Genomic DNA, 22,750 nt, shown 5'->3' on the forward strand with positions numbered 1-22,750 from the left:
TCCTTGGGGCAGCATGTGTGTCATACTCATTGTCCTATAGCCGCAGCTGAGCACGTGCTTTGTGCACGGAGGGGGGGCAGTGTACTACTCTGCAGGCCGCGAGGCCTTGGGCAGGTTTCTCAGTCTCTTTGTTTGTGCTGTGGTGATGGTGTCACCTCCTGAGGCTGCTGGGGATTAAATGAGTTCTATGGGCTGGAGGGATTGCCTAGTGGTTAAGGCATCTGCCTGCAAAGCCAAAGGACTCAGGTTCAACTCCCCAGGACCCACATTAGCCAGATACACAAGGGGATGCACACATCTGGAGTCCATTTGCAGGGGCTGAAGGCCCTGGCACACTCATTCGCTCCCTCTCTCTCTCTCTCTTTCTCTGTCTCTCTCTTCCTCTTTCTCTGTCAAATAAATAAATAAATAAAAGTAAAATATTTAAATGAGTTCTACTTCTAAAGCACAAAAAGCAGCGCCTCGCACAGCTCAATCCCCCAGCAGATGCCAGCGCCTGTCATCAGGTGTGATTTCCTGACCCTCTGTCAATGTTTACTGGGTGGATGAGGGAACGAGAGCATGCGATTTCCCACCCAGAAAGGACATTAAACATGAGAAATCCCCATGCTGAGATTTTCTAGAAAGTTCCCCTGTATTGTAGCATCACCTGGACTGACAGGGCCTCATTGTGCATGGGTAGCAACCCACCAGTTCTTCAAGTTAGGCAGAAACTATTTGGCTGGGGAAAGACAAGAGAACATTGATCATGCTTGTGAGAGGAAGGAAGGGAAGGAAACAGCTTGTTCCCAAGTCCCTCAAGTCATGTCTGTGACAAGATGTGAACCCATGATCATTCCGCTGCTAAATTATGGGGAGCCAGGCAGCAAAGAAAACCAGTTTAGAGACACCTCTTACATGAAATAAGTTTCTGCAGCCAACAAATTCATTTAAAGATGCTGGAATGCTGGGTGTGGTGGCACATGCCTTTAATCCCAGCTCTTGGGAGGCAGAGGTAGGAGGATCTTGAGTATGAGGCCACCCTGAGACTCCATAGTGAATTCCAGGTCAGCCTGGGCTAGAGTGAGACCTTACCTTGAAAAACCAAAAAAAAAAAAAAAAGATGCTGGAATGCCAATCACATCTTTAGAGAATGGTCATGACTTTGACCTTCATTCCAATGCTGGAGCTGTTACTTATGTGTAAGATTTTGATATGTTCTTGAGTCTCACTGATCTGGGAGATGGAAGTAACTCCTGTCTCACATGCCTGTTGTGAGGTTGAAATGAGATAAATTTACTGACATGACATCACTAGTATTGTAAGGCACTATGTTGACAGGTATGTAAGAACTCACTGTCTGAGTAAAATTTATGAAATTTATTTTTGAAATTTATGCTGTACCTATACCTGGATCTAATAAAAATTCTCACCCCTTGGGCTGGAGAAATGGCTCAACAGTTATGAGCACTTCCTGTGCAAACATGAGAGCTGGCTTGTTTGAGCCCCAGGACCCACATAAACAGCTGGGCGTGGTCACACATCTGTGACCCCAGGCCTGCAGGGAAGCAGAGATCCAGCAATCCCTAGCAGCTCACAGTCTCCAGGGAGACAACGACAGACTTTTACTACTGAATCCAATTCCACAGGTCGTTAGATCCCACTGGAGAGCTTAGGGAAGCTTCCTAAGACGATGGCTGAACTAACCTTAAAGGAGAGTAAGAATGTCAAGGCCAGGTGTGGTGGCACACACCTTTAACCCCAGCACTCAGGAGGCAAAGGTAGGAGGATCCTGTGAGTATGAGGCCACTCTGAGACTACATAGTGAATTCCAGATCAGCCTGGGCTAGAGTGAGACCCTACCTCGGGGGGGGAAAAAACAGAGAGAGAGTAGGAATTTCAGCCAGACCCAGGTGCAGGGAGGCAAAAGAACCACCCCATGCAAAGACCCTTGTGTGCCAACCACCGTCCCATTCTAGGAACAGCAATTCACAAAGAGACAAAGCAGATACCCTCGGTGAGGAGGCAGACTGAGAACTGAAGCGCTAGTTTCTTAGTTTGGTATTGCTGTAGCAAAATACTACATACTGGGTAATTTATCCACAAAATAATTTTTTCTTACAATTCCAGAGACTGGGGAATTTGATATTAAAGTGCAACATCTGTTATTGTCCTTGAAATGAGTCAATTTGTAACAGGTAGTGGAAGGACAAAGGTGGCCTTTTCACTTTAAACTAATTAATTAATTAATTACGTTGTGGTACTGCGGATTGAATCCATGTCCTGTCCTATGCTAGGCAAGCATTCTTCCAGTGAAGTTCTCCTAGACCTTTTCTTCCATTTTATTTTGATACAGGGTCGTATTAAGTTATCCAGTCTGCTCTTGAACTTGCATTCCTCCTGCCTCAGACTCTTGAGTACTGGGATTATAGGCTTGTACCACCAGGCCTTATTCTTTCGAAGGGTGTCTCACTATAATAAACTGGCCTCTTATGATATCATTTATCTATTAACAGGTTGATGAGGGTACAGTGCTCACTAACAATCACCTCTTCAAGTTTCTGTCTTTCAACATTTGCCTTGGGGGTTAGGCTTGTAGCACATGAACTTTGGGGGATATATCAAACCATAGCAGCACCCGAGCCTCGTGTCATGCAGCTGGCAGAACAGAACCTCCCCCATCCAGATTCTATCCATACTTAGGATGGAAAGCCATGGAAGGTTGCTTGTGGAGGAGTGGCCTGAAGGCTCCCATGAGACCACTTCAAGAGGGCCGATTCCAGAAAGGTAGGCGAGGCATTCTCTCCTGGAGCCATACATAGGCCACGCAGGGGACCCCACAGCCTAGAGCCATGTGCGTGCTGAAAACGACATCCTGAGCTGTGGTAGATGCTCATTAAGAAGTGGTGACTGGAGCTGGGCGTGGTGGCACACGCCTTTAATCCCAGCCCTTGGGAGGCAGAGGTAGGAGGATCGCCGTGAGTTCGAGGCCACCCCGAGGCTACATAGTGACAAAAAGCACTTGCTGCTTTGCATGCCTCTGTGCTGAGCTCAGACTCCTAGCACTTGCGTAAACCCGGCCGCCATGGCAGGTGACTGTAATCCCAGCACGCCTATAGTGGTAAAAAGGAGGCTGAGAGAGGGGGATTTCCCAGAAGCTCGAGGGTCAGCTAGCCTGGCAAACACAGTGGTTAAAGGCACTTGCTTGCAAAGCCTGTCAGCTAGGGTTTATCCCCCAGTACCCATATAAAGCCATACTCACAAAATTGTGCATGCATCTGGAGTTCATTTGCTGTATCAAAAGGTCTAGGCATGCCCATACTCTCTCTCTCTCTCTCTCTCTCTTACACACGCCAATAAATATAATAAAATATTTAATAAAATAAAATAATAAATGACAGCCAGGCATGATGGCTCATGCTTTAATCCCAGCACCCGGGAGGCTGAGGTAGGAGGATCACTGAGAATTGGAGACCAACCAGGATTACAAAGTAAATTTCAGGTCTTCTTGGGCTAGAATGAGATCCTGCCTCAAAACAAAAACTAAGATAAACTATTTAAAAATAATTGAATATTTTTAAAGATCCTAAGGATTTTTGTATCAGAGAGAAAGTGGAGGATGCAGGCCAGGTGCTAAGGCTAATTCAGAACTCCATATCCAGTTTATGGTGAGACTCTGGGGCAGGGAGAATAAAACCCGATACCTGAGGACTCAGGTGGGACAGGGAGAGGAAGCATCCCACGTCAGGAGAGCCCATGTCTGTGCGGGGACAGTAGCCATCCGCCTCAGCTGGAGATAATGGGCCAGCAGGCATTTGGTTGGAGGGGCCCAGAGCACGCGCTCGGAGTGCAGGCAGCTTTGCAGTAGGTGGCTGAAAGACGTGTGGGGAAGGATTGTGTAACCGGGTGTGGGGAACGAGAATAGTGGCCTATTGTTGGAGACCCGATAAACAAATTGAGAGCCTTCATCTGGGGGTGTGGGCTTGAAATACGTTCCAAGACAGCTTAATGACCCATCACAGGCCCTCTCCTGGGAATGAGTCACCAGCGTTGTATTACCCCTGCTCAGCCTTCACTGCCCTGGCGCCTGTGACAAAGCTACTGAGATACCACATGGCTGAGCTGCTCTCCCGATAAAGCCTCCAGCCTGTACAATGGGGGAAGATAACACAAGCCCGCATCATCCATCATCCCGGGCAGGCCACAGTCTCCCCTTCATTTCTCATGTTCAGGGTTTGCATAATTAGGTGTCCAGTGGAGGTGAACGTCCTCGTAGCTCCTCAGGGCTCCATGGCCAGGGCTGAAGGGGACAGCTGCTCAGGCTGCTCAGGCCTGCTCCTGCCAGCAGCAGGGGCTCACAGGGGGAGCGTGCTAATGAGGGTGGAGACCTGAGCCAACTGCAGCCCTGTCAGAAGTGGAAAGAAGCCAGGCCTTGTTGTGCAGGCCTGTGAGGCCAGCAATTCAGGATGGTCGTAAGTTCAAGGTCAGCCTGGTCTACATAGAAAATTTCAGGTCAGTCAGGGGCTATATAGCGAGATCCTCTCTCTCTGAAAAAAAATAAAAGAAAAAGAAAAAAAAAGAGGTGGGGGAGAAGGGAAGGGAAAAGAGAGGAGAGGAGAAGTGAGGAGGAATGGAAGGGAAACAGGGAAGCTGGCTAGTCTTTTCTGGGTTCACTGTGCAAAAGCTGTGTGGTGCTAAATAATTTCTCTTGGAAGCTCAGTTTCTTGACTGCTAATTGAGGGTGACATACCATTTCCTGATCTCTCAGAATAGCAACTATTCATACTTCGAGAACTTGGGGTGTGCTCTGGGTACTATTTGAGGGCCATTGCGTACCTAAAGCGCCTCTACTGTCAGCACCAAACCTAGGTGAGGTGGGAGTTGCTATTACGATCCACCCCCAAGACCAGATCACTAAGGCACGGGGAAGCTAAGAGCTCTATGGTCACGCAGTTATGAAGTCTGAACTTGAACCCAGGCAGCTGGCCTCTGGAGGCCACGCTCTGCTGGATTCTTTTCTGTTAGTTTGCTTACAAGGCGAGGCTGTGCCACGGAGCCACCTCCTGTCTCCTGGAGCCCCTGCTTCCAGCTGTTGTAGTCCGTGTGCCCGACAGGAGGACAGGGCTTCACAAGTAGACCTTCTCTCGGTCTTACCTGGCGGCCCCGCTCGCCTTGTGTCTGATGTTGCTATGTAAGGCGGGGGAGGGGGGCGGAGGTTGTACCTGCTGTGTGCTGGGGCCCTGGTGTCAGGCTTGCTTGTTTTGAAGCAGGGTTTCAATATTAGCCCAAGGTGACCTCAAACTTGCCATCTTCCTGCCTCAGACTCCCAGGTGCTAGGATTCTAGAAGTGGGCCACCATGCCAGGCTGTGATCTCAGTTCTTACAACCCATGTAAGGGGAGGGAGCTGAGAGTCAAGACGGATTTGAATGTGAGACTTACTGATTCCAAACTTCCACTGTAAGGCCTCCCCGACTCTGAGGAAAAGCTAGACATCGTGGCAGTTGAGAACTAGATTCAAAGCCTAGTTCTGTCACTTCCTAGCTAGTAAACTGGGGATGATAATAACATCTGCCTCACAAGATGACAAGGAGGCCAACATAGGTTAACGTAAGTGGAGAACAGAGCAGTGGCTCATGGGATGTGCTTGTGGCTATTAGTGTTTAATTCAAGGCTGACATCCCGCATTACTGTGACCACGTATCTGACATGAAGCAGCTTAAGGGAAGAAGGGTTTATTTTGGTTCACAGTAAAAGGAGATACAGTCCATGATGGAGGGAAGACGTGGAAGGAACAGAAAGCAGCCGGTTACACTGCATCCAGTCAGGAAGCAGAGAACAGCCAATGTTGCTCCTTTCTCCTTTTTGTTTAATCTCAGACCCCTGCCCATGAATGGTGTCACCCACAGTTAGGGTGGGTCTTCCCACCTTAATTAAGCTAATTTAGAAACTCTCTCACAGACACGCCCAGAGGCTAGTCTCCTCCGTGAGTGCAGATCCTCTCAAATTCATAAAAGTGGCCACCACACTGAGCGTGGTGGTGTACGGCTGCAATCCCAGCACTCAGAGGTTGTGAAGCTGGGAGTTCAACGCCGGCCTGGGCTGCACAGTGAGCTCACGATTAGCATGGAAAACACAGTGAGACCTTGTCGCAAAAAGAAAAAAATAGCCTCACGTGGTGGTGCACACCTTTAACCCCAACACTCGGGAGGCAGAGGTAAGAGGATTGCTGTGAGTTGGAGGCCACCCTGAGACTACATAGTGAATTCCAGGTCAGCCTGGGCTACAGTGAGACCCTACCTCAAAAAAACCAAAAAGAAAGGAAAAAAGAAAGAAAGGAAAGAAGGAGAGAAAACAAAAGAAAAAATAAAAAGGTTGGCCATATTTAGAGAAACATGATAGCCAGAAACATGAAAGATTCCCACAGTGGTGGGATGTGGATTCGAGCAAGATCCCAGCAGGCCGAGGAGCCTGTGAGAGGCAAACACACAGAAATGAGAGGCGGGCTAGACCAGCGCTAAACGCCAGACTCAGGGAGTCTGACAGTGCTGGCAGAGGCCCAGCCAGGCAGTCAGCCGAACTCCTTGGTAAGGAGTTGGCAGAGGCATGGCCGTGGGCCCAGTGTTTTGAGAAAGGACTCTGCTTCCTGGTACATGGGTAGATCAAGGAAGAGAACACATTGGTCGACTGGGTTGGTGTCAGTTTGCTCATCTAAGAGCCAACACTGTGCACTAGAGTAAGAGCTTGGTGACAGGAAAATGTCATTATGTCTTTGTAGCCATAATTGGGCCAGAACTACAGCGGGGAGAGTAAGATGCTTGCCCTAGGCTCAAAAATTAAAAGAAGGTCTCCAAAACACAATAATTAGGATAAATAATACTTTAATGTAACATTTTAAAATAGTCTTATTTATTTATTTGCAAGGAGAGAGTGAATGATTATGGGCACACCAGGATCTCTTAACGCTGCAAGTGAGCTCCAGATACATGCATCACTTTGTGCATCTGGCTTTACATGGATACTGGGGAACTGAACCTAGGCTTTGCAAGCAAGTGCCTTTAACTGCTTAGCTATATCCCCAGCTCGAATGTAACATTTTATTTATTTACTTATTTATTGGTTTTTATCAGTAGAGTCTCACTGTAACCCAGGCAGACCTGGAATTCACTATGCAGTCTCAGGCTGGCCTCGAATTCATGGTGATTCTCTTACCTCCTGAGTGCTGGGATTAAAGGCATGGACCACCATGCCTGGCTGTAATGTAACATATTAAACAAGATCATGGTAAACAAAATACCAATATTTCAATAAAGGACTTATATTAATGGTGGATTTGTTTATTTATCATGTTTTAAGAGAGTTTTTTTTGTCTTTGTTGTTTTGGCTATACTGGGGATTGAATCTAGGACCTTGTATATGACAGACAGAGCAGTCCTTTAGAAAAAATTTTTTAGGCCGGGCATGGTGACGCACGCCTTTAACCACAGCACTTGGAAAGCAGAGGTAGGAGGATCACTGTGAGTTTGAGGCCAGCCTTAGACAACAGTGAATTCTAAGTCAGCCTTGGCTAGAGTGAGTCCCTACCTCGAAAAACCAAACAATAAAAATTAAAAGTACAGGTGTATGGTGTGTGTTTGGAGTGGCAAGAGGCCCTGACATACACATTTAAATAAATAATTTAAATAAATAATTAAAAATTAAAATTTTTTTAGACAGGATCTCAATAAGCTGCTCAGGCTACTCTTGAACTTATTCTGTAACCCAGGCAGACCTTGAATCTTTGCCTCAGCCACCTTAGTATATGGGACCATAGGCAGGCACCTGGCCTGCCTCAGATTTTAACAGGCTCTAATGGGCACTTAAGTCAGTGCTATGAATACACATATGTTAGTGACTCTGTGGGCTTTTAAACATTGAGTGAGGTCCAGGCCCACTTTAAGGTTTCTGAAATCTTATCTCCTTAAAGCCTCAAACACCAACTACATACAGAGTGCCTTCTAAGTCCCAGGCAACTTGGTTGCTGCTCCAATAGAGTCAGGAATACAACATGTAACTAGGTATTGGTAAATATGTGATCCTGGAAGGAGGCACCTGCCAGACTCCAGCTGAAATAGGCTTCTAGCTAGGTAGCTAGAGTCTGGGAATTCAAATTCTCTCCTCTCCTCTCTTCTTATTTAAAAAATAGTTTATTTATTTATTTATGACAGAGAGACAGATAGAGAAAAAGAGAGAATGGGCACACCAGGGCCTCTAGCCACTTCATAGGAACTCCAGACACATGTACCCCCTTGTGCATCTGGCTTACGTGGGTCCTGGGGAATCAAAACCGGGTCTTTAGGCTTCGCAGGCAAATGCCATAACCGCTAAGCCATTTCCCCCGTCCCCTCTCCTCTCCTCTCCTCTCCTCCCCTCTCCTCCCCTCCCCTCCCCTCCCCTCCCCTCCCCTCCCCTCCCCTCCCCTCCCCTCCCCTCCTCTCCTCTCCTCTCCCTTCCCCTTTTCTTTTCTCCTCTCCTCTTCTCTCTTCCCTTCTCTTCTTTTCTTTCTGCCAAAGGTTCACAGAGTCAATGAGGCAGACTGCTAGTTGCAGGTGGAAAGCAGACATTTAACATTAAACAGCAACAAAGCGTTTGAAATGGAGACTCCTACCTTGGAGAGGAAACATTATCATGGGCTTCTCTTGGTGGCAGCAGCTGGTCTCGTGAAAGAGTGACCTTATGTGGATGATGTGGGACAGGTCAGAGCGGGGAAGGTCGTATCTGGACTTGAGGCAGATGTAAGTGGCAAGAGGTGAGAGCAGGGAGGAGGCGATGACCGTGTGCAGAGATGAGGGGCAGGCTCAGCTCAAAGTGCGCATGCGCACTGCGCCTGTGCTGTGGCGCTGAGGAGCGTGGTGTTTTGGTGACTAGGATCTGGGGTTCAGGAAGGGGGCTTTGCTTTCTCATTGCAGAAGTAACTACTATGAGAGTTGATATTTCACCAATATTTTCCCCTATAAATTTGGGGCCCAATAGCGGCAAATTTTTAATTTAGTCAAGCAAGACAAGTCAAACAACCAAAAACACAAAAACAAAAACCCCACTACCTACCACAACAATTTCGTAAAAGAAAATTCGTCTTGGTCAGGGGAAATGGCTTAGAGGATAATACTTGCCAGCAAATATGAGGGTCTGAGTCCAGACCCTTACCACTCAGGTAAAAATGCCAGGCACGGTGACATATGCCTGTAATTCCAGCATTCTAGAGGCAAAGGCAAGACAATCCCTAGGGCTTACTAGCTAGCTAGTTTAACTGAAAGGGTGAGCTCTAGGTTCAATGAGAGATGCTGTCTCAAAAAATAAGGTGGAGGGCTTAGTGGTTAAGGCACTTGCCTGCCAAACCACAGAACCCAGGTTCAATTCCCCAGGACCCATGTAAGCCAGATGCACAAGGTGGCATGTGAGTCTGAAGTTTGTCTGCAGTGGCTGGAGGCCCTGGCACACCCATTTTTTCTCTCTCTCAAATAAATAAATAAAAATAAAATATTTTAAAAAATAAAGTGGAGGAATATTGAGGAAGACACCTGACCATTGACCTCTGGCCTTCACATGCACACACCCACACACATATAAACACACACACATGCAAGTCACCCTACACAATACACACGCAAAATAAGATAGAATCAATAGTAATAATAAGGAAACACCATCTTACCACCCAAAGTAAAACAGTTGTAATTTCAGAATCGGTAATCATTCAAAATGGAAATAATCAAAATTAGTTTTGCAATGAGCTTGTTTATATTTTATTTTCACATTGTGGCTGTTGAACCAAAACTTAGTTTCTAGAGCAGGGCTGATGCCAGGGCAGAATGCAAGATGCCTTCATGCCTGGAGACTTGGGCCACCTGTGGGGCTTGGGTGAGAGGAACACGCCAAAGCCCTGTAGGCAGGTTAGGGTGTCTGTCCTGGCCGGCTGGACACGTGTGCTTGATCAAGGTCATCCTCTCCTTCCCTGTTGGCTCCTCTGAAGTCCTGCTTCAAACACTTTGGATCACCCACAAAGGCAATGGCCTTCTTACTTCCAGTCTAACCTGTTCCCACTCCACCTCAGGGCCACCTGCTTCTGCCCCTGCTCAATAGCCCTCATCTTCGGGCTCCACACTTGAACTTACTGTATCCAGTTTGACCTTTGGCTGGAGCCTTCCTTGCATCTCCTCCTTTCCTGCCTTCTCATGTGTGCCCTGCCCAACCCCCTTCCCGGACCCCAGCCTTGGCCTTGGCCTTAGTTCCTGGGCACTTACACAGACTGTCAGAGCTTAAACCAGCGCTCACAGCGATGGTGAGTGCTGGGGTTGAAGGTGTGTGCAACTGTGCTCAGCCTCCCAAAATATTTTTTATTTTAGTTTTTAACATATATTATTATTATTATTATTATTATTGATTTTTTTGAGGTAGGGTCTCACTCTAGCTCAGACTGACCTGGAATTCACTATGTAGTTTCAGGGTGGCCTCGAACTCATGGCGATCCTCCTACCTCTGCCTCTGGAGTGCTGGGATTAAAGGCGTGCGCCACCATGCCTGGCATTTTTTTTTTTAATTATCAGAGAGAAAGAAGCAGATAGAGAGAGAGAGAGAAAATGGACATGCCAGGGCCTCTAGCCACTGCAAATGAACTCCAGATGCATCTGGCTTACATAGGTACTACTGGGGAATCGAACCTGAGTCCTTGGGCTTCACAGGCAAGTGCCTTAACTATTAAGCCATTTCTCCAGCCCCAAAATATTTTTTAATTAATTGGTTTAGAACCAATTAGTAATGGAATATGCCAAGAAGAAAATCCAAAAGTGAATTGTTGGGGAAACTTCTCAAGTCAACCCCCTAGAACAAAGATTTCCAAAACCTGCTCTACTTCATTGCTAAATGTCGCTAACAGACTGCTTCCGGGAGCCGGGAGATGTTCCTAAGAAGTTCGTTGTGTTGCCATTGGGCTCTACATTCACTCTTGCAACAGTCTAGCTTGGCCCGGGCTGCCCGGTGAGGCTTCCTAAACTTCCATAATCATTGAGAGGTGGAGCCATAGTTCTCTTCCCGATGAGAAGTTGAATGGAGACAGGACAGCCTGAGCTGGGCGGCATGGGGGGTGGAGGGGAGGGTGGGGAGGAAGAATTCCGAATCCAAAGTCCACAGCCCTGAGTCCCAGGCCTGGTTGTACCCCTAACCAGGGCAAACTCCGAAATGTATCTGAGATTAAGTTTTCCTGAGTCAGATATTCTGCTAAGTTCAATGAGTCTATGGGAGTTTATTACTTTTATTTAATTAGAAATAGATCAAAGAAAGCTTCTCGTCTCTCTACCATCATCAGCACCCTCCCACAAATTATCTGCTCACATAAACACATGGCCACATACGTGTAGAGTCCTTTGAGTTCCCATGCCTGCATATTAGCTGTGGGATTTTCAATTTCCAAAGGTGAAGCTGTGGTTTCTCAACACATATTATTCTATTGATACTGAGAATAACTTATTTCCTTATGTGTTTATTTTCTTCAGTGCTAGGAATTGAACCCACAGCCTTACTAAACTATGTCTCTAGTCTCTTTAAATTTTATTTTAGTTGGATGCTGAGTTCTGTCACATTGCCTAAGCTGGCCCTGAACTTTGATCCTCCTGCCTCAGCCACCCAAATAGCTGGGATAACAGGCATGCATCACCATGACTAGCTTTACTTACTGCTCAATATATTCACTCCCACCACAAGAGTCTCTGTGCACTTACTGGTTTTATTTAGTAACAGATTGAACGCATATTCATTGTAGTAAAAAGTGAGGAGATGGCTAGTGTGGACCTGAGCGTCATTTATGTGTAAGCATTCTGAACTTCTCGTTTGGTGATGTCAGGTTGGCAGCTTGAAAATGGCTGAGGTAGCGGTATTTTTACACCATAAAATTGCCAAGGCTACAGCCCAGGGCTCCCCTCTAGTCTACCAGCGCACCACTGGTCCTGGCAATGAGTATGAACTGAAAACTCACGACGGGGAGCTGCTGCCAGGCATGGTTGTGCACGCCTATAATCCCAGCTCTCAGGAGATGGAGGCAGGAGGATCACGAATTGGAGGCTGGCCAAAGATACATGGTGAGACCCTGTCTCCAAAACAGTGGTGGGAGCAGCAAAAGGGCAGCCATGTTTTCGGGTGGATTCTGGGGAATTGAGGGGACTGTGTCCGTCAGATATGTTCCTGCTGGCAAAGCTAACAGAACCCTGAGCAAGGTCACGGAAACACATTTCCAGCTTTACTGTGCCCAGACCCGTACTTGGTATATCACAGCTCTTGATAGCAACAATAGCCACTCCCTCTGACCCATGCCTCCTTGTATTCTCACCCCTGTGCAATGTCACGCAGCCCCTCCCCCATCAAGAGGTTGGATCTCTCAATCTGGGCTGACTCCACGGTCCATTTTTAAAATATTTTATTTATTTACTTGCAAGGAGAGAGAGAGAGAGAGAGAGAATGGACCCATCGGGTCCCCTAGCCTCTGAAAATGAACTTCAGATGCATGCATCGCCTTGTGCATCTAGCTTACTTGGGTAGTGTGGAATCAAACCCAGGTTGTTGGGCATTATAGGCAAGCACCTTAACCACTGAGCCATCTTTCCAGCCCCCATGGTCTGTTTTGACCCATAGAATGTGGAAGAAATAACACTGAGAACATTCTGGAGCTCAGATCTCAGGGATGCTTCTGGCTCTACCATGGCCCTCTCACAACCTGGGAACCCTGTATCTTGATAAAGTTCAGTCAGTCTCCCGGGGAACACAAGGCCACTTAAGTGAAATGGCAGCAGTACTGAGTGTCACACGTGTGAATGGGGCCACCTGGGGCCCTTGAGCCCTCCCAGGAGAGACCAACAGGGTCACTCACAGGGCCAAGGCACAACCCCATGAGAAACAAGTCACTGTGCTAAGTCGTGACACCTTTCTGGGTTATTACTCAACAGTGGCCCCTTGGCTGAAACAGATGAGGGGTTATTCCTCCCCCAGACTTCAAAGGAGTAAAGTTCTAACAGTAGGTTGAAGGCCCTTTTCCAGGACATTTTTGTGGCCCAGGGCCCTCTGACTTTTCTTCAGAAGCCACTCTGCTGTCTTGTCATTCTCACCGCCCCTCAGCTCCACTTCAGCATCCGCCAGTCAGAAGCTGTAGCTCAAAGCCCCCAGGCCTGGAGCGCTCAGGCGTACAGCTCCCTCTTTTTACAACTCCAGTTCTGTTTTATACAATGAGGAGGGGGCTCAGAGCCAGGAAACTGGATCCACTGAGTCCCACTGACCCTAGGAGCCCTTATGGCGTCTTTTCAATCAGGAGCATTTTGCCTAGTGCTTGGAGCTTCTCTTTCTGCGGGAGGAAGGGAAGCAAGGGTGGAGTGGAGGCAGGTGGAGAGTGAGGAGATTTGCCTGGCACGCCTGCCCAGCTTCCCCCATGACCTACAGAATAAAGTTCAATCCTCTCTTGGTATGCAGAGCCCTTCCCAGGCTGGGCTTACCCACGACTGCTCTCAACCTCTCCCTGCTGTGCCTTAACAACCCCCGCCAGAGTCCATGGCTGATGTCTGACTTGTGAGGGCTCCCAGTCTGGAAAGACCCTCTCCCCTTCCTGCAAGACCTGCTTCTCTGCCAGGTCTTCCCCAGGGCTCTGCACACAGCCTCACCGGGCCCCAACTGCTGCTCTTACCACAGCCAGTCTGGTAGTAAAGCTGGACCATTCATTCATTCATTCATATGCTTATTGAGTGAGCGCCACAGCACCTATCTACAGAAGCCAGAGTGCGTGCTTGGTTCCAAGGACACAGTGGAGAAGAAAGGAAACATAGCCTCCCAAGTGCTAGAATTATTGGCGCGCACCACTGGACCCTGCTCCCTCATAGAATTCTTGTGAGGATTACTAAATAGATGCAAAGCAGAGAGCCGTGCCTGATCCACAGTATCTCCCCTATCAGGAAGGAGCCCCGTCACCACGGCTGCCAAGTACCAGATATATCCAAGCTACCCGGTTATCCTTTACCATGTTTCCATTACTTTTCATGGGGGACTTTTACCTTGTTCCCGTTACTTTTTGTAATTCTGTTTGTTTGTTTGTTTGTTTTTCAAGGTAGGGTCTCACTCTAGCCCAGGCTGACCTGGAATTCACTATGTAGTCTCAGGGTGGCCTCGAACTGACAGTGATCCTCCTACCTCTGCCTCCCCAGTGCTGGGATTAAAGGTGTGCGCCACCATGCCCAGCACTTTTTGTAATTCTAAGAGTCTGAAGTGTCTTGGTGGTGATTTTTATCCTTGCTATAAAGAAAATGGCATCAATTTCCATTCCACCCTCATAACTCGTCCATTTTAATTCTTTTTTTTTTTTAATAGTTATTTATGGGCTGGGGAGATGGCTTAGCAGCTAAGGCATTTGCCTGCAAAGCCTATGGACCCAGGTTTGATTCCCCAGGACCCACGTTAGCCAGATGCACAAGGTGGCACATGCATCTGGAGTTCATTTGCACTGGCTGGAAGTCCTGATGCGCCCATTCTCTCTCTCTCTCTTTCTTTTTTTTTAAAATTTTTTTTTGGGGGGGGGTTTTGAGGTAGGGTCTCACTCTAGCCCAGGCTGACCTGGAATTCACTATGTAGTCCCAGGCTGGCCTCAAACTCACGGCGATCCTCCTACCTCTGCCTCCCGAGTGCTGGGATTAAAGGCGTGCGCCACCACACCCGGCTTCTCTCTCTCTTTCTGTCTGCCTCTACTTCTCGCTTTCTCTCAAATAAATAAATAACTGCATATTATTTATTTATTTATTTAACGAGACAGAGAGAGGGAGAGAGAGCACATGTGTGGGTTTGCTGCTGCCAACGCTAACTCCACATGCACGCACCGCTTACTTTGCATGTCTGGCTTTACGTGAATACTGAGGTCTGCATGCAAGCACCTTTAACCACTGAGTCACCTGTGCAACCTGATTTTAACTCATGTTGACGGGCCCGTCCCCCATTCTCTTGGTCAACACTAGCAATGTTTACTAAGTCCTATCAAATCAATGGACTTGCTCTCACTGTTTGTATTCATATTTGCCATGTTTTTAGTGAAGTTGAATACCATTGGGTGAGTTTTTTTTTCTTTCTTTAAACTAGTTTGTATCTTTACTTATTTATGTTTATTGAGAACTTTACTACATGAACTTACTGCATATTGGTCAGGTTACACTCACATGTCCCTTCTCTCCACCCCCATTCTGCTGAGGCCCATCCTCAGTGGGGATATCAGCGTTCACGTGGGTCATGGATGCAGCAGTCAGCCTCTGTTGCCAGGGGAACAATGCCTCAGTGTACACCTTCCCACTCTGGGCCTCTTGCATTCTTCCTGCCCCCTCTTCTGAAATGTTCCCAGAGCCTTAGAGGGTGAGTTATAAGTCTCCTGTAGTATTGTGGGTATCTTCTGTTTTTTCAAGATAGAGTCTCACTTTTAGCCCAGGCCGACCTGGAACTCATATAGATCCTCCTACTTCTGCCTCCCAAGTGCTGGGATTCAAGGCATTACCACCACGCTGGGCTGAGTGTTCTGTTTTGTTTTTTAACAAGTTGTTATTTTTTACTTCAGTGAACTGACTTCATTTTCTTTAAAATTTAAAACTCATATAGGTACTCCAGGCTTGCTTATTTATATTTATTTTTATTTATTTTTAATTTTTTTTTGTTATTTTATTTATTTATTTATTTGAGAGTGACAGAGAGAGAAAGAGGCAGAGAGAGAGAGAGAATGGGCGCTCCAGGGCCTCCAGCCACTGCAAACAAACTCCAGACACGTATGCCCCCTTGTGCATCTGGCTAACGTGGGTCCTGGGGAATCAAGCCTCGAACTGGGGTTCTTAGGCTTCACAGGCAAGCGCTTAACCGCTAAGTCAATTCGCCAGCCCGCTTATTTATATTTATGAAACAGGGCCATACTCTATTACCCTATCAGCTCTCAAAGTCCTAGGCTTAAGTGGTCCTTCTACCTACCTCAGCCTCCTGTATAGCTGGACCTTCTGGTGGTCTTAATTTTACTGTTATCAGTGTCCTCTGGGTTTATATTTCCTTGTTGTTGATTGGTGTAATGATATTCTTATATATAGTATATATTATATTGATCTTTCATTTTTATTTATGTATTTGCAAGGACAGAGAAAATGAACAGGTGCACCAGGGCCTCCTGCCACTGCAAATGAACTGCAGATACATGCATCACTTTGTGCATCTGGCTTTACATGGGTACTGGGGAATTAAATCCAGGTAGTTAGGCTTTGCAGGCAAGTACCTTAACTGCTGAGTTATCACTTTAGCCCTGATCTTTTGTTTTTATTTGTTTATTTGACAGAGAAAGAGGGAGGGGGAAGAGAGAGAATTGGCTCGCCAGGGCCTCCAGCCACTGAAAACAAACTCCAGACACGTGTGCCCCCTTGTGCATCTGGCTAATGTGGGTCCTGGGGAATGGAACCTGGGTCCTTTGGCTTTGCAGGCAAACATCTTAACTGCTAAGCCATCCCTTCAACCCCTGATCTTTTGTTTTGAAATTACAATTTTTTTTTTGAGATAGGGTCTCACTCTAGCTTAGGCTGACCTGGAATTCAATATGTAATCTCAGGGTGGCCTGGAACTCTTGGTGATCCTCCTACCTCTGCCTCCCAAGTGCTGGGATTAAAGGCGTGAGCTACCACACTTGATCATTTGTCTTTTAATATTGTTTACTATTTCTTTTATGCCACAGGTTTAAATGTTTATGTTATTAGATAAAAATCTGTTTACCTATAGAACATCTATTAACTCTTTGGTGTTTAGGATTGAGATCTTTTTTAGTAAATCCTAGCCCAACTCAAGACATTTTTTCCAGTGCTTAGAAAGGAGCTCAGGGCCCGGTGTGGTGGTGCACGCCTTTAATCCCAGCACTTGGGAGGCAGAGGTAGGAGGATCGCCATGAGTCCAAGGCCACCTTGCAACTAGTGAATTCTAGGTCAGCCTGAGCTAGTGTGAGACACTACCTCAGAGAAAAAAGAAAGAAAGAAAGAAAAAGAAAGGAACCCAACACTTTTTGTATGCTAAGTAAGTGTTTTAACATTGAGCTACATCTCCAGGCCTAAGAATTTTTAAAAATATCATACATGCTGAAGATACAGCTTAGTAGTTAGAATATTGGTCAGGTTACGCTCACATGTCCCTTCTCTCCACCCCATTCCTTGCACACACAAAAGCACTGGGTTCAATTCCAGCATGGTATAAACCCTGCATGGTGGTAACTGGCTGTAATCCCAGCACTTGGGAGGTGGAAGAAGGAGAATCAGAAGTTCAAGGTAATCCTTGGCTATGAGTTAAAGGCCATCTGGGAGACATAAGACCCTGCCTCCAAAACCAGAAATGTATATATTTACTGTTATTGATTTATGGTCTTTTTAAAATGCGTTTATCTTGCAACCTCTTTTTGTGTGCAATGAGATATCACCTTTGCTCAGACTCATCACCCCCCATGAATAGTAATTGCTGTTTACTGTAGGAGAGCCCCTATTTACGTAGGGTGTATGTCAGGACCCTCTTCTCTGTTCCCTCATCACTTGGCCATGACTACAGCAATGTTGTGCTGTTACTATCATTATTGCATTTTTAATATCATTACTATATTTCTTTACACGTTTTACACAGCCTCTCATTTTTCTCCCATTTCAAAATGTTCTTGGTAATTATTGAACATTTCCTTTCTCAGATGAATTTTCAAATCAGAATATTCATAACGTGGGGGTATAGGTCAGTGGTAGAGCATTTTACTGAAGAATATAATGTATCTGCTGGAATTTCATTAAGAATTAATTTGGGGGCTGGAGAGATGACTCAGCAGTTAAGGCATTTGTCTGCAAAACCTAACAACCCAGGTTCAATTCCTATCCATGTAAAGCCAGATGCACAAGATGGCTCATATGTCTGGAGTTTGTTTGCAATGGCTAAAGGCCCTGGCACACCCATTCTCTCCCACCTCTCTGCCTTTCTCTCCCTCTCTCATAAATAAATAAATTTTAAAAAAAAAATTAATTTGGACCAGGCCTGGTGGACATGCTTATAATCCTAGCACTTGGGAGGTCGGGACTGAAGGATCAGGAGTTTAGAGCCAATTTTAGCTACATAGTGAGTTATGACTTATGTGGGTCTTGGGAAACTGATCCTGGGTTCTTTGGCTTTTCAGGCAAGTGCTGTAACTGCTAGTCCATCTCTCCAGCCCAGATTATATCTTTTTAATACTCAGTCTTTTCATCCTGGATTAAGCTGTTTCTCCATATGTTTAGTATCTGAATGTTTTCCAAAAACATTTGATAATGTCTTCATAAGTTATATATATTTTTCAATTGTGTATATATATATATATATATATATATATATATATATATATATATATATAGATATATATATATGGTACATATATATGTTGGGTTTTCAAGGTAGGGTCTCACTCTAGCTCAAGCTGACCTGTAATTAACTATGTAGTCTCAGGGTGGCCTTGAACTCATGGCAATCCTCCTGACTCTGCCTCCCAAATGCTGGGATTAAAAGCATGTGTCACCATGCCTGGCTCAATTGCATTATTTTTATTTATTTATTACTATTTTTGTTTTGTTCTTTCGAGGTAGGGTCTCACTCTAGCTCAGGCTGACCTGGAACTCACTATGTAGCCTCAGGATGGCCTCAAACTCATGGCGATCCTCCTACTTCTGCCTTCTGAGTGCTGGGATTAAAGGCGTGCGCCACTGTGCCAACACGCCAGACTAGTATTATTATTTTTTGCTTTTTAATTTGCTGTTGGTGTTGAAGAAGAGAACTATTGATACCTATATATAATGTTTTTATAAGGTAGGGTCTCACTCTAACCCAGGCTGACCTGGAATTCACTCTGTATTTTCAGGGTGGCCTCAAATTCACGGCAATCCTCCTGCCTCTGCCTCCCAAGTGCTGGGATTAAAGACATGTGCCACCACACCTGGCTTTTTAATTTTTACTTATTTTTTATTTTTATATGGTTATTTTCAAGCTTTCTACCTTATTATATTCTTTCATAAGCTGTTGGCTTTTGTAGCTATGGGTAAATAATCTTATGTATAAATAATGTCATTTTATCTTTTCTCTTGTTGATATGTACCTCTTATTTCCTTTTCTTTTATTATTACAGTGCCTAGGTCCTCTGGCAATGGTTTCAACAGTTGATATCAACACCAACTCTCTTCTAATGCTTCACCTTAAGCATAGCATTTGCTGTAGGGTTCTGATGAACAATTTAAGAATGTTCCTTCTTTACCACATTCATTTTTTTCCTCTTCCTTTGGCATGGACATGTATGTGTTCAAGGGATTAAACCCAGGATCTCATACATATTAAGCATATATTCTACTACTTAGCTATAACACAGCCTGTTTTATTTTTTATTTATTTAGGTGGGGTTTTTTGTTTGTTTGTTTGTTTTTTAAGGTAGGGTGTTGTTCTAGCCTAGGCTGAGCTGGAATTAGTCTCAAGCTGGCCTCAAATTCATAGCAATCCTCTTACTTCAGTCATCCTTCTGCTGGGATGAAAGGTGTATGCTACCATGCCTGGCTAGCTAGTTTCTTTTTTTTTCCCCAAGGTAGGGTCTCACTTTAGCCCAGACTGACCTGGAACTGGAATTCACTACATAGTCTCAGGCTGGCCTTGAACTCACAGTGATCCTTCTACCTTGGCCTCCTGAATGCTGAGATTAAAGGTATGTGCCACCACACCCAGCCTGCCTTAGTTTTAATCATGAAGTATATATTATAGGATGCTTTTTATAATTATTTTGTTATTTATTTATTTGAGAGAAAGAGGCGGGGTGGGGGGGACAGAGGGGAGCTGTGAATGGATGCTCCAGGGCCTCCAGCCACTTCATATGAACTCCAGATGCATGTGCCCCTTGTGCATATGGCTTACATGGGTCCTGGAGAATCAAACTGGAATCCTTTGGCTTTGCAGGCAAATACCTTAATGCTAAGTCATCTCTCCAGCCCCAGGAGGTTTTTTTTATTTGTATAATTTGATGGGATCACCTTCCCTTCTTTGTTGCTGTTGTGTGGGTGATGTACGCACATGTCTGTGCCCTTGTGGCACCCTTGTGCCTGCAGTGGGGTGTGCCCACCTACAGTGGCTGGAGGGGAAAGTTAGGTGTTCCACTCCATTGCTTTTCTGCTGCTTCTTATTTGACCTGCAGACTCTAACTGATGCCAGAGCTGAGCTGGAGGATGGGATAAGCAGTTAAAGGCACTTGCTTGCAGAGCCTGTCATCCCAGGTTCAATTCTCCAGTAGAGAATCACATAGAGTCAGATGCACAACCTGATGCATATGTCTGCAGTTTGTTTGCAGTAGCAGAAGACCCCAGCACATACAATGTCTCTCTTTTCTCTCTCTCTTTCTCTTAAATAATATATTTTTAAACCAGTACAAATTAGGAAAAGCTATTTGGAATCCAATGATCAAACAGAATTTTGAATTTTGTGAAAATTTGAAAACTCAGAACACCCAAGCATATGTCAAGCATTCTGGGAACAGTACAGATAAGAAACAGTGAGCCTGTTCTCTTGGATGTACAGGCCTCTTGCAAAAACAGAACATATAACTGTGTAATAGGCATGGTAAGAAAAAAGTGGGGGCTGGGGAAATAACCCCATGCATTAAGTGCTTGTCTTGAAAGTATGAAGACCTGAGTTTTGATCGCCAAGACCCAGGTAAAGTGTCAGGTGTGGCAGCATAGCAATATGTGCTTATAATCTCAGTGCTGGGGAGGTGGAGACAGAAGGAGCTCTGGAAGCCATTAGTTTAACTAGTTCAGCCTAATAGGTGAGCTGCAGGCCAATGAGAGATCCTCTCGCAAGAAGAGGTGGACAGTGTTCCTCAACATAATACTCAAGATTGTCTTCTGGCTTCTATATCCATGTGCACATGTGTGAATAAACACCCCCACACAGTGTGTCCACACACACATACAGGAATACCACATGCACACATGCAAAAAGAAAATAAAAGCTCTTGTAGCCATTATTTCCTCTTTTTTTTTTTTTTTTTTTTTTTGGTTTTTTGGGGTAGGGTCTCACTCTGGCACCCAGGCTGACCTGGAATTCACTATGTAGTCTCAGGGTGGCCTCGGACTCATGGCGATCCTCCTACCTCTGCCTCCCAAGTGCTGGGATTAAAGGCATGCGCCACCACACCCAGCTTCCATTATTTCCTCTTTAGAATACACACACACAGGCTGGAGAGATGGCTTAGTGGTTAAGGTGTTTGCCTGCAAAGCCAAAGGATCCAGGTTTTATTCCCTAGTACCTACATAAGCCAGATGCACAAGGGGGCACATGCATTGGAGTTCGTTTGCAGTGGCTAGAGGCCCTGGCACGCTCATTCTCTCTCTGTCTCTTCTCTATCTCTATCTCTCTCTGCCTGCAAATAAATTAATTAAATTGAATTAAATACACACAGAGACACAGCCAAATAGAGTGGTACTTGCCTATAATCCTAGCACTTGGAACTTGGGAAATGAGAACAAGAGGATGGTGGGTTCAAGGCCAGCCTGGGCTACATGAAACCCTGTGCCAAAACAAACCAAACTAGGTAATGCAAAATTCATGCCAAAATGAGTGGTCCAGCCAGTAAGTGCTATGGCATTTAGGGGTGGGAAGTGGAGAACGTGGACATGAGATTGCATGTGCAGAAACCTAACCCCAACTGACTTTAGCCAAAAAGGAATTAGTATTAGCTCATGGGTAATAGCCACACCCCTTCAGCACCACTTCTTCACCCCACCTTCTGGCGTTATAGCTGTGGCTGCTGTGGAGATCCACAGGGCTTTAACTAAATGTCCATGACACACTTCGACAGCTTCTCACCTCATCATGTCTGTTGCTTCTTGCCTCCCTGTTAACACCAAATGCAGAACCTTACCTGACTTCCAATATGAAAAACCTAGAAATGTGGGGGCATTGATGTTCCCGAATATGAAACCTTCTATCTCTCTCTCTCTCTCTCTCTCTCCTTGCAAATAAATAATAAAAGTTTAAAAATATTTTAGGGGCTAAAGATTTTTTTAAATGTTTTTATTTATATATTTGCAAGCAGTAAGAGACAGGCAGAGAGAGAGAGAGAATAGGCATACCATGGCCTCTAGCCACTGCAAACGAACTCTAGAGGTATATGCCACTCTGTGCATCTAGCTTTATGTGGGTACTGGTGAATCAAACCTGGGTCCTTAGGCTTCGCAGGAAAGTGCCTTAACTGCTAGCCAGCTCAAGGCTGGAGATTGTTCAATGGTAAAGGCACTTGCTTGCAAAGTCTGATGGTTCAAGTTTGATTCTCCAGTCCCCACGTAAAGTTAGATATACAAAATGGTAAATACATCTGGAGTTCATTTACAGCAACAGGAGGCCCTAATGCACCCATTCTCTCTCAAATAATAAAAAGACATTTTAAAAAATATATTTATGCGTTTTCACACATGGTAGGGGGCAGGGGTATGCCAGGGTCTCTTACCACTGCAAATGAACGCCAGACACTTGCACCAACTTTTGCATCTGGCTATACTTGAGTGCTGGGGAATTGAACCCAGGCCTGCGGGCTTTGCAAGCAAGTGTTTATAACCACTAAGCCATCTCCCTAAGCCCCTGCAATCAGGATTTCATCTTCAGACCAGCCAAATAGTTGAGGACTGCTCTGTTGAGTGATATAGTCAAGTCTAGGCATTGAACAACCCACCACTG

This window comes from Jaculus jaculus, chromosome 9 (assembly GCF_020740685.1).
Source record: "Jaculus jaculus isolate mJacJac1 chromosome 9, mJacJac1.mat.Y.cur, whole genome shotgun sequence".
In the NCBI taxonomy this organism is placed as follows: Eukaryota; Metazoa; Chordata; class Mammalia; order Rodentia; family Dipodidae; genus Jaculus; species Jaculus jaculus.